Source organism: Lasioglossum baleicum, chromosome 13 (assembly GCF_051020765.1).
Source record: "Lasioglossum baleicum chromosome 13, iyLasBale1, whole genome shotgun sequence".
NCBI classification, from domain to species: domain Eukaryota; kingdom Metazoa; phylum Arthropoda; class Insecta; order Hymenoptera; family Halictidae; genus Lasioglossum; species Lasioglossum baleicum.
Genome location: NC_134941.1, coordinates 8,813,141 through 8,830,235, shown reverse-complemented (window position 1 = coordinate 8,830,235; position 17,095 = coordinate 8,813,141). Strand labels below are relative to the sequence as shown.

Below are 17,095 nucleotides of genomic sequence, written 5' to 3'. Positions count from 1 at the left end.
TTCGGTTGAAAACAGTTCGTTTGACCCCTGTCCATACAACAACGTGTTAGTATAATGAAGATTTCAAACAGAATTGATGAAATATGAATGTCATCCATGATTCTGAGAATATTAACAGATTGTTAATAACTTAATAAAATTACGAAACAGGGAAATAAAGTGGTATTTGATTCCTCCCAAAATATAAACATGAGAATTTGATGAAAGATAGACTAGAAAGTTGTTTTCACAAAAAAATTGACAACCAAACTGTTCGTTTTCTCCATTTTTCTACGATTACCAAAATTCCACTAAATGTTCGCACAGCCTCGAATAAATTTCGAGGGTGTTGATCGCTTTAATTAATTCTAAGAAAGGATCCTAACAATTTGCGACGAGTTTGGTGTCGCAACAATGCGGCCGGCGTGGTTTCCGCAGCATTCCCATCGTTTTCCGTTGCTTGTTCACTTAATTGAATATTCTACTGGAGAGCCACAGTTTTTTTGGAAATTCGCGTAAACAATTTTTATGCGCAATTTCGAGGCGTATTCGTCGGACGCGAGCCCAACAGTAAATTCGCTTAATACGGCGTGCATCTGGACCTCGCAAGTTTCAAATTTTATGCTCGCCACGCGCGGCCACCGAAGTGGATTTAATTAAAGTTTACCGGAATTTACGGTGTCCTTCACCCACCGGGAAACCTTCCAGAGGAAGATGTTGCCCTTCTTAGCCGTGCCACTGTGTAATTTTTATGCGGAAAACCTTGACCGTGTCCAATTACAGCGGCTGTCGGCGAGCGACCAGCGAATGTGTGCGGGAAAACGAAAAAGAATTTCCAACGTGCACCTCCGAGCTACTAACAAGCTGGTTATTTATCGTGGAAGCGAGCAATCTTTGTTTTAGAAATTGTTTTGTGTGTTTTAGACCTTTTTTGACCCGTACCGGAGGCACTCGATGGATTGACTTGACCCTTTCATTGTTATGATTTTCATGTTTGTTTTATGAGTTTGCGAGACGTTATTGCTTGCACTTCGTACACTTGTTTGCATTGCAATAGCAATTTGGATACTCTCTTTTATTGCAGAGAATCAATTTTGACTTCGAAAGTTTATGGATTTTGCTGGGAGATTCGAAAACGTCAGACATTTATTCAAATTTATATATATCAATAAATTTATTAGGAATGACTAAATGTAATTACATATGTATAAATAATTTATATGTATACAAATATATTTGTGATATTAAAAATTTGCATTCAGAAGAATATCTAAAATGTGCAAATCATGTTGGATAACAATTTTTTAAATTCGGAAACGGAGGCGTAGGTGAGTTGAAAAACAATAAATTTATTAGGAATGATTAAATATAGTTAGATATATATAAATATTTATGTGATATTAAAAATTTGCAAACCATGTTGGATAACAATTTTTAAAATTCGGAAACGGAGGGGTAGGTGAGTTGAAAATCAATAACTTTATTAGGACTGATTAAATATAGTTAGATATATACATATAAATATTTATGTGATATTAAAAATTTGCATTCAGGAAAATATCTAAAATTTGAAAACCGTGTTGGGTAATCATTTTTAATATTTGCAAACTGAATCGAAAATAACTAAAAAATAGGCAAGACCAATGTTCCGATCTTCACTGTAGCTAAAATTTGCAATCTGGGAAATATAGGGGTGGCTATAAGCCCGTTTAAAAAATTCTGTCGATGACGTCTCGTGCAGGTCACGGTGTCTCAGTTTCAGTGACTGGTGTCTCGGTTTCGAATGCTCGCGGGTCGTATCGATTTCTCGGTCCCGATAAAAATTCCGTTTCGCTGCGGATCGAGGGTAGTTTCTTTTCACGTATGTGTGTGTGCGTGTGTGTGTGCACGCGTTTCATCAACGTTATGCATGCACAGGAAAGTTGGACGCGAGAATAGATCGGACGTGTGTGCGTGCCGAAAGTGGTATCACTGGCCCGTTTTCGTGAAATCGATACACATATCGTTCGCACACGTGTATTTTACACACTACCCCCCATGGGGTTGTGTACGACATACACACGAGGATGCTTTGCCGTTTCAACAATGGCGTGCCATTTTGCCTCGCCGTTTCCCGACGTTTTATCTCCCGGATCTGGGTTTTCCTTTCATCTATATTGAAGTCCTTATTTCCAAGATGGATGTCTTTTTACTTTTTTTCCTCGCTCTTCCGAGTGCTTCTTTCGGAAGGATATTGGAACTCGCGTTTTCGGTTTTTCTGTTCACCACGTGCCATTTTGCTTCTTCCGTAGGGAATATAATAGAACACTTATGTCGTCGAAGAGAGCTCAATTTCTGGTCATTATAGATTTTTACGGAAAATGAAGCTGGCCTGCGCTAATTGCGAAACACAGTCGTGCTCTTAGCTTTCTAGGTGCCATTTCATTTTCTTTGGAAAAATACGGTGTCAGAGGTAAACAAAATATAGGAAATCTATGGAAGAAAGATCAGTGTATAGTCATTATTAATTTCTAGACTGCGAACTGGAGTGAAAAGAAAGCTTCAGCCCTCGAATTCGTCAACCCCCAAAATTCCTAGGAACAGACACGTTTGGATATTACAGACCAACCAGGATAATTCACGGCCGTACCCTTAGAACCGGTAATATTCCTGGTTCTCCCGTGACATCCTCCACCGATGTAAATCACCCCCACCGGTTCGGAAAGATGAAGAGCCAAGGGGTCGAATGGGTGTTCTGGTAAAGTGGCTGGGAAACTCGGGGACGTCGTTTTTTTCGAAAAATAATTCTCGGATCCCCGACTGCTCCCTCGTCGCAGTCTTCCCATTAAAAAGTTTGATTCGTGGCTTCGACGGGATAGAGGATTCTCGTTTTTCGTCGAAGACGAAGAGCCTGTTGGAACGTCGGCTGATATTCTAGCGACTTCGGAGGCCTCGGCGGACGGACTATAACCCACGGATCCGTTTCAAATCTTCTGCAGTTGGCGACAATAATTTATCGCCCGCCATACCCACCCCCTGCACCATCCCTCCAGCTTTTATTCGGATTACGGTGCGCCGCGACAAGCGTTCGCTCGCGTGTGCTAATTGCTCGGTCTTTGCTCGGTCGCCAGGCTATAGGCGGTCATAAAAGTCTACCTGCTGGTGTGGAGCTATAATCCTGTCATTGTCCATTAACCGTTGTGCAACGTAGCAATTTCTGCCGACAGGAAAATGTTTTTCATTGTCGTTCGTATTATAGGAACCGAAAAATTGGGTGGAACACAATGTGCGGTGTACGGCTTGCGTTGCTGCAAATTTTTGTTCATCAACCCTCATTCGATCCCTATTCTCGTACGTTAATACCGAAAGCACCGAATCAGAAACCAGAAAATGACCAGTTTCATAATTTTTATTTAGATTTTTATTCATTCAGAGCCTCTAGATTTGTTAGATTTATTTAAATTCATTTATTACAATAAATTTTTATTAGTCTTGCATCTACAAAGACCATCTCCACCGAAAATAAGATTCTCTTTAATCCCACTTTCTTAAAATTTCTTTACAAAAATTATAAATTGCGTATTTCAAGTTTGCACTTCTTTCGATTTAAATTCGCATATAGTAATACATTTATGAGTATAAAAATACTGTTATATCTTCCACACAATAACTTTTTTCGGACGAATCGTTAGTAAAAAGTAAATCTCGATCCCCGAAATTGTTTCGTCAGCGATCGAATCGTTAACAAGTCCCAGAACTCGTTCGATCCGTTCCTTTATGGGCAAACACAGCCATAAAGCTAATCTCTATAGGCCAGCATAAGAGATTACAATATTCCCTTTGTTATTTCACTGTGACAGGCTCGTCGAGTTGAATCTATTGTAACGGCGACACCATTTCCCCGAAATTTCTCCTTACGCTACTTCTGGATCCGGAGATAAGGTATCCTGCGTTCCCGTGGGATTACCCCGATGTCCTGTTCCTTATCCTTGCTTCTTGGAATAATCCACCGACTCACAGGAACCTCTCTCACACACACACACGACCACCCCACGCAAACGGGTCCTTCGTAAGACACTTATTGTTAGGAGGATGTCCCCTTTTCATTTCAATCGCCTCCATTTCCTGCCTCGATTTTAATAGAACCGCCCAACTACCTCTGTTTCACAGGACTCGAATGCTTTTCGAGAAAGTTGCACTCTAAGAGAACGGTTTAAAAAGTGTTTATTAAGTGTCTAACCATTTCACTAATCCTCACCTTACTATTATTACACTATTTTATATCAAATATAAAATTATTGCGATCGCATAATGTACAGGGTATACAAAAAGTAATGGTCAGCCGTCCTAGGGGTGAATCTACACCTCTGGATCGGTGGAGATTTGTCGGAGAAACTTGCTGCAAAATTGTTTGTAACAAAGGAAATTGTTGGTGAAGTTGTTTTTTACATTAACCCCTTCCACTCATCCAAAAGAGAAAAAGTTTGACGTTTTCTCTTCTCGATGAGTAGAAGGTATTGATGTAAAAAAGAACTTTAACAACAATTTTCTTTGTTATAAACAATTTTGCGACTAGTTTCTCTTACAAATGTCCACCGATCCAGAGGTGTAGATTCACCCCTAGGATCATTACTTATTATACACCCTGTACAAGGAGTGGAAGGGTGGTACAACTTGACAGGGGATGATTCGACCTATAAAAATAAGTCAAGAATAAGGAATAACATTTTTTCGTTTTACACCCCGTTTTCGAGAAAATCGAGTTTTAAGATCAGGAAGTAGAATAGGTTGGCCATGGTCAGACGCGTCAGACAGGATTTTCAAATTCGACTTTCTAGAAAACGAAGCCCGAAATGAAAAAATTTTATTCTCCATTTTCAATTTATCATTTTATCTAGAATCGGCCTCTTTTCAATTATACTACCAGTCTGTTATGTTACAATAAAAATGGAGGTTTAGTGCTGCTCTGTAGATCTAATGTTAATGATTCCCTTCCTCATATTCTCGGGAGGCAGTGAATACATAAATGAAGTTTACCAAGGCACAATAAACAATTTATCGACGCGCCTGGAACCGTTTAATTCTACTTAGGCGAACAGTGTCGAAGTTCGTTGCCCCGTGCGGCCGCGTAAAAACATAATCGTGGAAGCGAGCGCTGCGACGGTTTCGGTCTACGTTTTATGTAACGTTTTCGCCACACCCCATAATACTAAACACCAGCATAGGACAGCTTCTTCGGTATCTTTGCCGGGAACTTTCCGAGAGGTAGTTGAATGTTTAATCGATTTCATCGGCCTGTACGCCGGTTTCATTAGTCTCGCTGCCATATTGCCTAACCGCACCTCACCCGGGTATACATACATTCCACGGGTAGATGAATATTTCGGTAAAATCGTCGTTCACCATCACCATACCGAAAGTACCAGGGCCCCAAGTGCTCGAAATTAGCATAAATTCTACACCGTTGCTCTGCGTTTTCTCGAAAACCTGGTAGAAATCCAATTTTCGATGCGCGTTGCACCTACCATTGCAGATTTGTTGTACACACGGAATGATTTACATAAAATTAGCCACTTTCGTTGTAGAAAAATCTTCTCCGAACGGTATAAAAAAATATTTTATGAGCAGTTTAATTAATACCATTAAACGAATAGGATTCAGAGAATATTTTCATGCTGATTTCATATCAGATTGCGGATTTTGTGCACCTGTTATATTATTTATATTATTAAGTTTGTTGAGATTGAATTTAGGTAGAGAATTTTGCATAAAAATCCAGTCTATTCTCAATGTTATTAAAGTTTGAATTTCGCAATTTTCGATAGGACATATTCGAATTTAGCAATCTGAAGAGTGTAGGAAAATTGTTAAAAAGAATTTTATGAAAATTATGGATCTTTGTATGGATGCAACTGCGACTGTCAAGCTTGCGTTCGACAACAATATCGGATTCGTATAAATTCCGTAGCATGCGATAGATTTCGTACTGGGATTGAACAGCAAGCGGTTCTATGGATAAAAACAAATGGGAACGTAGGATTGAAGGTTTCTCTATATGCCTTCGGAACGGAAAAAGTGATTTTGAGAATTCATCGACCGTGGCCGCGTTGTTTCGCGGGGCTGACTATTGCTCACTGTTTCTACTCTAAACCGATGCTTTGTTAAACAAACCTCAATGGGAAAAATCGTGCACGTTGTTTCAAGCTTCAGTGTTCGGAATGCGGACGCTTTGACGACTGTATAGATAGCGATGTTTAGAATTATTCTAGCGGCTATCCATTTTTTGACCCATTTTTCAGCAAACATTCTCAAAGGTACATACGTTTTCGCTGGGATTTTGGTTAAACTTTATTAAGTGTTCTGAAAATAAATTGCTAAATGATGTCTGAAATTTAAAATCAATTTTTTATGAAAAATCGGGACAACGCTTATTCTGCGCAATGATCCTCACTCGACAAGTATCAACAATTAACCTATGATTGATACTATCAAAAAATTGCAGATTGAAAAGGGCGCTGAAAAATCAGTAGGAACAAGCTTGCAACAGCAACTCCTGCCGGGAGCGTTCACTATACCTTCATTAGGCAATCGCGATCAAATCACCGAACCGTATAATCGAGATCAAAGCTCGTTGCACGCGAGTATCGCCTAGCGGCGGAATAAATCACGCGGTAATTTCGCAAATTCGATTTGCCGGGTACGCAAAGGGCCCAGGTTCGAGCAGCGAAAACTTTATTCTACAATTCCGCGATTTATCTTCGAGCCGCGGAACCGGCCATTCGTCGGCATATATCAATAAACGAAACTGCCGGGCCACCGGCAATAATTTAATATTAGAGACTCGACGTCATAGTTCTTCGCCGGTTCCATTCGCCGGGCGTTATCGATCGGCTCGCCGACATAACTTCCCATTACGCCGCGCCGTGTATCTTCCATAGGGATATGAAACCGCAGGGTATAAAAATTTATCTCGTTGCCACGGTCCGTGTACAGGGAAGCCGACGGAGACAGAGAAAAAAAGAGAGAAAGGGAGTGGGATAGAAAGAGAGGGAAGGTCTGGGGAACGAGAGACCGATTTGTCTCAATTTCTCTTCCCCGATGCAACGAGAGGTCTCCAGGACGAGAAGCTGGATCTGGATTAGGTCTGGCGTACCTTATACGAGTATTATTGTAAAGCTGCCGGCGCACCCTTTTGTTCATAATCGAAAAACTTCACACTGCTTCTTGATCCATTCAAAGCCCAATAAAAGTACTAAAAGAAAGCGTACATCAAGTTTCAGGGGTTCGTTGTAAAGGGGAAGTTCCAATCTTGAAATCTCCGGTGCATTCAATCTCGAGAGAAATAATTGTCAACATTGTGAGCAGCGTTAATTTCAATTGCTGAAATGAAAAATATATAACTATTTCCTCAAAAAAAAAAAAAAATGATAGAAAGTGGAGGACGAAGAGGAAAAGAGGGGGAAGTTTGGGGGACGAGAGACCGATCTGTCTCAATTTCTCTTCCCCGATGCAACGAGAGGGCGAAAAGCCGGGGCTAGGTGTCTGGCGACTCCACCCTGGGCGACTTCTTTCGACCAGGACCTTGCTAAACGACGTAACTTTTATCGTCGAGCATCCCGACTTTGCAAACTAAGCTGTTACAAGACGGCGTCCTCTGATGGAAGGTTCAGGGGAGAGGCTCGAAGTCGTTTAAACTTCTATGAGGGTTTGACGCTCGCTACCTCCCCCTTCGAATTGCCCTGAGCGAACCCGGGAAAAATAAGGAACGGCCATCCTCTCCTGGCTTCTTCTCAAATTCAGTTACCTTCGCTCCCAATAACTGCTAATCGTCCTGATGGACCCTGGCAGTTTTTTAGGCTCCCTTCTGTTGGGGTGGTCCGGGGGAAATTGATTGTCCTTTGCGGAACTCTACAGGCCGTGCAAAATAGAGTGGTAAATGCGTCATAAAAAAATTTATTCAATGGATTGTGTTACTCGTCTTGTATACCTTCGACACTAACAGCAAGGAATAAACGAATGTACAGGATCTAAGTAACAATTCAGTCTCAAATTTTTATATATACATCAAGAAATTACTGCATTAACCACACCATTCTCAAAACAGAAGTTAGAGGAAGGGATTCGAAAAAAACTCGAAAAATCTTGTCGGTATGGATCCAGAACTGCCTGTCTTTTCAAGAATCAGTGCCCCCCCACATTTTTGATAATACCCGGATCGATCGTCGAGGGTGGGGGGAAATTTCGTTTTTATTGTTTCCATGGTCCCCAAAGCTGTCTATCCGAGGCAGCACCGTCGATATCACTTTTTTAAGAGCTTAACACACATCGGCCGCCGCGAGCGGCCTCCCCCGAAAATTCAATCGTCCGATATTGAAATATCCAGTCGAAGTTCGATTGAATCACGCAGTGTAACCCCGGGCCCCAGATTCGTTGATTAAACCGAGATCGCCGGGGCTCGTCAGCCGATCGCACGCGAACACACGGATCTTTTGATTCTCTCTCTCTCTAGCATTTTTTTGTTCTGTCTCTCGCGTACAGACGCGCGCGCGGAAAAAATGAATGACAACGACAGATTGCATATTAATGACAACGGGCTTACGGGCACGCGAATCCTCTCGATCGCCGGCTGATCTTTTTCGGCGTTTTCCACGGACCCGATTTGATAGTCGAATAATATCCAGCGGAATTATTTATCGTTGCCACGGCTGAATGCATTCGAATAATTTAATGCGCCGTCGATTGGCGTTGAAAATGTTGGTCGCGAATAAAATTGGCTAGCTAGCGTGCACGGTGCCTAGTCAGTTTTCACTCTGAACGATGTAGAATTTGCCGATATTGCGAATTTATGCGATCTGGATTGCATTTGGTTCGCATTCAACCAGAGTTTGAAAATTTTTATTCTAAATGTTCGATGAGAGTACAAATTTTCCTGCAGTTCGATTTAGTTCGTGTAAAATCAACTGGCCGAATTCGGACAGAAAAATTGAAAATTGAAATAGAACGATTTTAGATATAACGTTTTTCTTGCTGAGATATATTATTTACGTTTTAAGTTTCCGATTTCTTGTTTTGATGTGACTAAAAGATACTTAAAAATTACATTTTAAATTGTTCTTTTTTATTTGCAACTGTTCGGCGGAGTATACTAGCTAGTTTTAGATTTTCCAAGATCTAAAAGCCAAATTAATAGCGTTTCGGTGACAGAACTTTTGTGACGAGTTAATGTATGCGTGCCTATCAGAGCGAGTATGGCTAGAAACGAAGGATTATTTCTGCTCGAATTGACCTCAACAGTGCAGACAGGTTGATATGAATCATTCGAAGTACTTTTCTTCAGGAGAGATACGCTGTTCGGAACAATTATACAAACTCCGAGAACAGTTACGATTAAAGTGTCGACGTTTATGCAAATTCTCATCATTTATAGACGAGCTTCGAGAGAGCCGAGTTAAGTGTAGTTCCATGTTCCCGTAGAAATGCAAGTTTCAGGTAAAAATAATCAAAGCCTTTATTCAATTGTAGTATACCTCGCTTTAGTCCCCGTTTCGGATCTTCCATTTCTAGAGAGATGCTTTCTGGAGCAGATATATTAATTTTAACCGGTTTGTATAGCTTCGTTAATATTTTCTTCAGTCAGCTTGAACAAAGTTCCTAGTCTATTTTAAACGTTTGCTCCTACGGAAACTCGACTCTACAAAAATTCGTCGATGCTTTTCCAACATGGAATGAAATTGTTAAATTGACGTGTTATAATTGAATTGGAGCGAAGTTCACGTTTCATTGGGAGAAACGACGAATGTACTTAAGTACATGTCACTCAATTCCGAGATAAATTTGTTTCTCCCAACGAAACGTTTTAACTTCGCCCCAATTAAATTCATAACACGGCAATTTAACAAATCAACTATTAATACAGAAGCAAAGCTGCTTTTAATGATTCGTTTAAGAAGCTTTTACTAATACATTCGCCACATTTCTCTGATTGAAATACGAGTCCAAATACAATGTGAATCTCATTTACTAGTTTAATCCACGATTTACTGAATTCTTCGTTATTCGGACACACGTTTCAAAAATCTATTTGAGAAGTTTTAATCGAATCCAACGTCAATCCAAAGAAGCCGAGAATAGTGTTTGACATTTCCCAAAATTTCCGACGCCGTAACCGCCACCGAAGAATCATTTCCGGCGTCGACGGGTTGGTGTCGGGTTCCAGTCGGCATCGTCGGGTTCGCAAGATCCCTGGATGACGTTTCGGTTCACGCAATATCCGTCATTTCAAACCGTCAGGGCCCGCAGCTGGTCGCAAAACAAATCTTCCTCTCGAAACGAGCGACGGGTTGTGTTGCTTTCGGGGGCACCTGGTAATTACGTCTCAACACCTGACAGTTATTACGGCCCTGTCCCCGGATGCCATGCACAGCGGCCTCATGGAATCCGTGGCCATTAACGAGCCACATTAACCATCGAATGAACCGCGAGAACCACCCACAACCCCAGACTTGATAATTAGTCGAGCGAGTTTTGTCGCTCGTGCGTTTTCACTAGGCTGAATTATGCGAGCCGGCGTTGTCGGGGACTGGAAGAAAATTCGGCGGTCCCCTATTATTGCTTGATGAACCACGTTCTCGAGGAAGGCGCCGTGAAAGACGGAGCTGCAAAGCCGGTGTAATTAATTTATTCAGTCCCGGGAAATAATGAGGACGCACGGTTGAACCGACTTCGGAAGCGGACCAGACGGCGATCGATTGGTTCCCGTTCGGTCGGCTGGCTGGAACCTCGATTGCTTTCCGTAGTTCGGTCTTTGAAATTTTTGGGAACCGTCGGAATTCATCGTTGTAGTTGACAAAGTCGAGATCGTCACTCTATAGACGGTTCTGGAGCTCAGATCATCCTAAGTCGAGCATTCACTGTGCGAAACGTTCGAGTCAAACTGTTCAACATTTTTACGTTTCTCAGAAATTATCAAACCATTCTGTAAGTACAGTGGTCCCGCGATTGATGTGACTTTCGGGTATGCGGATGATGTGACTTTTTTATCGCCACTACCAGGGGGTTCCCCTTTGGGCGGTCGATCGCGCTACAAAGAAATTAAGGTATTAGGTTGTTTCAATGGGGCTTTAGTGATACTTGATGTATTATTCTCAGGTATGGAATAGCATTAGTACAATAGAACAATTTCCCGCTTGTTTTGAACCGTTGTTTTAAAAAGTTATTCAAGAAATCTATGTTCGGCACACACACACACACACACGTCAAAAACCGTAGTACCATTTCGTTTCCTGAGACTCGATACTCCTAAGGTTCTCACAATAATCGCGGGAACACTGTAATTCCATTTTTTTCATATTTTCAGAACGTAAAATATAAAAACCCTATTACAATTATTGGTGATCTATGAATGTATAGCGCATGAAAAACTTTCATCATAGCAAAGATACATTCTATGTAACGTTAACAAACATTTCAGAAAAGCTCCATTTAATACTACTTTAATCTTGTGTAACCATTGAGCTGCATGCAATCGGATATTCCTGTAAAAATTCGTTCAAAATTTGCTTCTTGTAAAGTTCAGAGGTATCGCATTGAAAACCGTATTGAAAGCAGAAACCGCGCGAGATTTATATCCGCGTTCATCCAATGTTGTCAAATTCGAATCCATTTTCATTAAATCCCATTTAATTTGAAACAAGCCCCCCCCCCCTCCCTCCCATCAGTGGCGTTATGCGAGGTACACAGCAGCTCGAATAAATAAATATTGCTGAACAACGGTCCACACGTACGGCCCTCATATTTCTTAGTTTTCAAATTCCCTTGTTCGCCGGGAACGCTGTGCACACCGGATCCCCAATTAGTTTCTCCATTACCATTGCTGTCCATTGTTCTCGGTTAACAGCGCATCTGGGAGCAAACACGCATTTGCGTCTAGCTCCTCCAGTTACCATTATCAGGCCGCGATAATGCGAGCTGGCAATAACCAACGATTGTCAACCGTGACTCTTGGGTTTCCGTAAAAATGACCGTGTTATGTGCTGTATCCAATAAAGGTATTTTTGACACCCCTCGTTGACGTTAGTCATGAAACATTGATTGCACATTAATTTATTATACTTTGTTCATGCTGAAGCTGCGTAATCCGACTTTTTCGAACACACAGTTTAACACTAAACCTACCGAGCACTAAAAGCGACTAAAATGTCTTAGCTTTACAAAAATTACAAGGCTCTATTTATTTAGATTCTTCACAATTTTTATTACAATATGTGTGCTCGAGTAAAAAAATCTATCGAATCAATTTTCATGTAACTAACTTCATTGTTTCAATAATTGTGAAATGGAAAATATGAAACCGGTCATTTGTGACCGGCAGTGGTAGGTTTAGTGTTAACTTCATAATCAGTCGTTCAAAATTTATTCGACTAAACAACTTGTTGTTTTCAATATTTTTTATGAAACCTCTACCAACATATTTGTGACATTTTTCTGTTCGAAATGACTCCAAGCACGACACAATTTGGACCACATTTACTCGTTTAATTCACGATACAATGGAATTTCGATTACCGGAACCGATATCGGAATTTTTCATTACTCGAGTGATAAAGCGATCCATATACAAAATGATTCACTGTATAAGTTACCCTAGTAGCACAAAATATTGTATACACATTCATATAATATTAAAAAGAGATTCAATCTGTTTTTAATATTCAAATATTCATACAATATTTATTTTACATCGAGTTACAAATATTTTTTTTAAATATGCAGAAAATACCTATTTCATGTGTGTGTGTGTTACGAGAAAAATATTTTTTTCTTAATATAAAATAAATGTTTATTTCATATTAGAAATTTTTGCTAATATGTATACAGATAATATTTATTTCGTATCATGAAAAAAATATTTTTTCTCGTTATAAAATGAATCTTTATGTAATATTAGAAATAGAATTTTTTTTTTTTAATATGCAGGAAATATTTTGTTTATCGTGGAAAAATATTTGTTGTAGAATATGCTGGAAGACATACACAACCTTTCATCTCACGAATGAAATATTGAGATTTCAAATATAAAATAAATCTTTATTTAATATTGGAAGTAAAATGTTTACTTTTAATTTATTTTGAATTCGTGTGTATCACTTAATCGACATACATTTATATTATAAGAACATTAATGCGACAAAGTTGTTGCACGAAAAATAATAATCGTAGCTCTTACGTCTTACGCTATATGATCGAATTGTAAGATTAAAAAGTTCGTAGCAACAGTCTCCCTATAGCATTTCTGGAACTTATTCGAGATCTTTCTCGGCTTTGTAAACTGCTTTCTAAACAGAGTCTGGAGATTAGACTCGCGGCGCCAGAAAATATATATATATATATATATATATAATGTCTATTTAATCTACAACTGTTCTACTATCCGAACTTTCATGTTGCAGAGTTCTTGGCATGCGTAGGCCGGTGGAGGAACCAGGGGGCGAGCAGAACAGGACCGAGGGTCATGGCGTAACGCTCGTTTCGGGGGTGGTTCGCAGATCAAAGGACGCGAAAGAGGGTCTGGCCGCTCTCGAGCGATTCGAGGGCCGGTGAGCATCGCGACGGGGCAAGCAACCCCGTTGCCTCGGTCAACGTCTAACAACCCTCCCGTCTGTCACCGTCGACGAACAACAGAACAGGTAGGTCGATCATCTACACTCCCAGTCAAAAAGATTGCTCACGTATGCTGTTCTAACTGAAGAACCAACGCAATATTCTTTTGGCTGTTGAGACAATATCTGAGATTGTTTAGAATGCCTTCAGTGGTACCAGTTAAGGGTTCAAGATCTCGAGGATCTGTAAAGTGACTGGTTCCTAATTTTCTTTTTCTAAATACCTAACAAATTGTACAGTCTTTTTAATCACAAATTTTCGATCAAAATTATACGAAGTTTGAATAGATGCAGTCTATTTTTCTGCCAGTCGGTAGTGTTTTCGTTAAAAAATTCCACATTCTTTCCTATGTTTGTAAACATACATGTGCTATATTTTTGGCCGGGGCTGTACCTTTCTTTCTCTTGATTGTTCCCCCAAGCGATTTTTTCCTCTCCGGACGTGCACACCCCTCATGGTCACTCTGGTACTCATATCATCCCCATCCTCGATCAGGATGATCCCCATCTGGATGGGGATAATACCAGTACGACGATAATTAGGCTTGTTAACGAGGTTTATTTGGATCGGGATCACCGTCGCGATACGGCTGGATTGTGTTGATGATCCCCTTTGTGTGGGATTAATGTATGCGGGTGGAGTCGAATGGATAAGTGGGAATATAACTGTTTAGAGGGGGTTAAGAATTTAGGGGGTCTTGAAGTTCGGAGGATTAGGCGTCCGGGGGTTTAAGTATTCTGGAGGGCTAAGGGTATAGGGGTTTAAGACTCTACGAGTCTCAGAGTTTCGGCGACTTGGGAGTCTTGGTGTTTATGAGCCTACGAATGGAGTGAGGGCCTGGAAATTTACGAACCTTACTCTCTATAAAGGGAATTGTTATTTATCTAACTGCTTCCTGTTCTTTAATGGGTTAAAGTATTTTGTTTACTTCTTGTTGTGATATTTAGACTGTGTATCTTTATTTAGAGGGGGAAGTCTGATAATATAAAAGCCTTTTGACACCTTTGGTAGAAATAGTGTTAAAACTTGAGGAGTCTAGAAGTTAGGGGCCTATGAAACTCTATATTTAGCAATCTAGGATCCTGGCCTAACGGATTTAAGACTCTAGGGGATCAAGTGATTCAGCGACTTGGAGCTTAGCAGACTATGCTTAGGAACCCAGAAAATTAGAAGTTCAAAAACCAGTCAGTATAGGGGTCTGTGACTTAAGAGTCTAAGAGATCAAGTGATTTAGTAAATTGTAGCCTAGGAGTTCACATAAAACAATTAGTTCCAAAATCCAAAAGAATAGTTTCGTAAAGATGTATGGAACTCAGTACCCAGTGATCTAGTTCTGCTCGTGACGTAGAAATATAAATATTGGAATATCCGATACACGTTGCAATGGGGATTTTCATCACTGAAAAAAACGTATCTCCTCGCTGCAAGAAATAACGACTCGCAGGTGCTAGAGTGCAATTTAATTAGAAACCTTTTACCAACCATTTAAATGTTTCATCGGAATCAAGTGATCATATCCGAATAAATTGGATATACATATATGCATATATATTTATTAAACCGTAGAATGGTATTGTTTATTCGATACGGTCGATACCCCGGCATCATGTAACTTCATTACGTTCGTGCAGCAATATAACCGGCTTATATCGTTTAGATTAAATCCAAACGCGTTCGCGCATTTCCGCGGATATACAATCCGTGCATCATATATTTTCAACAAAGTGTGATTTATGGCTCGGCCACGTATGACGGAGGGCCCTTTCCTATATTGTATTTGTATCTCATGCTATCGGACGACTTCTCGAGAAAAATTAGCAAAACCACTCTCGCCTCTAGAATTGTTACATTTATATTCCCATTTGAATGAATCATTGAGTATTTTTTAAAAATTTACAAAAATCTCCCATGAATCATTGAGTGTTTTTCAAACATTCACAAAAATCTCACGCCACTAAAAATTGTTACATTTATATTCCTATTTGAATGAATCATTGAGTATTTTTTAAACGTTCACAAAAATCTTCCATGAATCATAGAGTGTTTTTCAAACATTCACAAAAATCTCACACCATTAAAAATTGTTACATTTGTATTCCAATTTGAATGAATCATTGAGTATTTTTTAAAAATTCACAAAAATCACTCGCCTCTAAAATTCCTATTTGAATTGATTCCTATTTGAATGAATCATTGAGTAGTTCTCAAACATTCACAAAAATCTCTCGCCGCTAAAAAACTGTAACATTTATATTCCTATTTGAACGAATCATTGAGTATTTTTTAAAAATTCACGAGAATGAACGGAGTCACCGTTTTTGTTTTGCGAAACTTGTTACAAATCGCAGCTAGGAGTGACAATATTTAAGTCTCAACTATACTCATTCCGTTTCCGTTCCCGCATTCTGGAATTCGGGATTATACGCACGGATGCCCGTATTTTCTAAGGATTTGAAGAATTCGAGGGTTCCCGTTGGCCCATGGTAAAGGCACGTCCTCAAGTACAGGCTCCGCGGTTTAGAGAGTGAATTTCGTGGTTTAGCATGCCGACCTGACATACCGCCATAGAACGTTTGGCGACGTGGCGACCGCAATTGCGGCCGTGTCGTCCTAACACCTTCTAGCAAAAGCCCGTGTTATGTATGCGGTAATAAGGGAGCTAATGTCACCCGAGAAAAATATGGCTGGATGCGGCCGTGCTTACAGTTAGGCGCGTTTAGGCCGTAATTAACTCGAGAAATCCGATAACTTAACGTCTGCTGAATGCGCGTTTCTGAATCTGGGCTGGGCGCTAAATCACCCTTATTCGAAATAGTTTCACTCAAAATACGGGGAACTGATATATTTTATGAATTAAACAAGCTTTTATTTGCTAAATTAAAAATATAAAAACATTCATTTTCCAAATTGATAGGGAAAATAATATTTTGTAAAAAATATTTTTCGTTACAATTTCTTCCCATCTACTGTCATCTAATTCGCTAATTTAATAAGCTTATTTGTTTGTTGACAATTGAGAAGAATTTTTTTAAAGAAAAGAAAATTGTATACACTTCTATTGAAAAAAACTGAAAAATAATTTCTATGCAATAACAGTTGCATAAAATCATCAATCACAAACGCATAAAATCCGCAGCCAATCAATTACCAACGAATCCGAATACATTTTCTCTGAAAATAGGGAGAAGTGCATTTGAAGGGTCTCTGACCTATCGAGACTGCCGCAGTAATGGCAGTATTTGAAATTGAAAAAAGGTTTGTGGAATCAATGAGAATAAGGGTTTCCTGATGGATAATCGCGATGCAGCTGCAACTTTCATACGGGCAATATTAAATTTTCGGTAATGGGGACATTAATATGATAATTGACGGGGTATGTAAATGGGAGTGGATCGGTTCGGGGTGGTATAAAAATGGCGGTGAGAGGAAGAAAGGAAACCGGTGGGCATAGCCTGCGGAGATCGTTACGAAGTCACTA

At 39.9% G+C, this 17,095-nt stretch overlaps 1 protein-coding gene across 5 annotated transcripts in view; it reads left to right on the top strand.

Annotated features, from left to right (window-relative positions):
- The window catches only part of Rho-5 (rhomboid-5), a 330,384-nt gene that overhangs the window by 19,017 nt on the left and 294,272 nt on the right, over window positions 1-17,095 (top strand). For all 5 annotated transcript variants that reach the window (XM_076436084.1, XM_076436083.1, XM_076436081.1 and 2 more), the window contains exon 2: window positions 13,407-13,643. The gene's annotated coding sequence lies outside the window, so the exon portion shown is untranslated. The remainder of the gene's footprint in view (window positions 1-13,406; window positions 13,644-17,095) is intronic.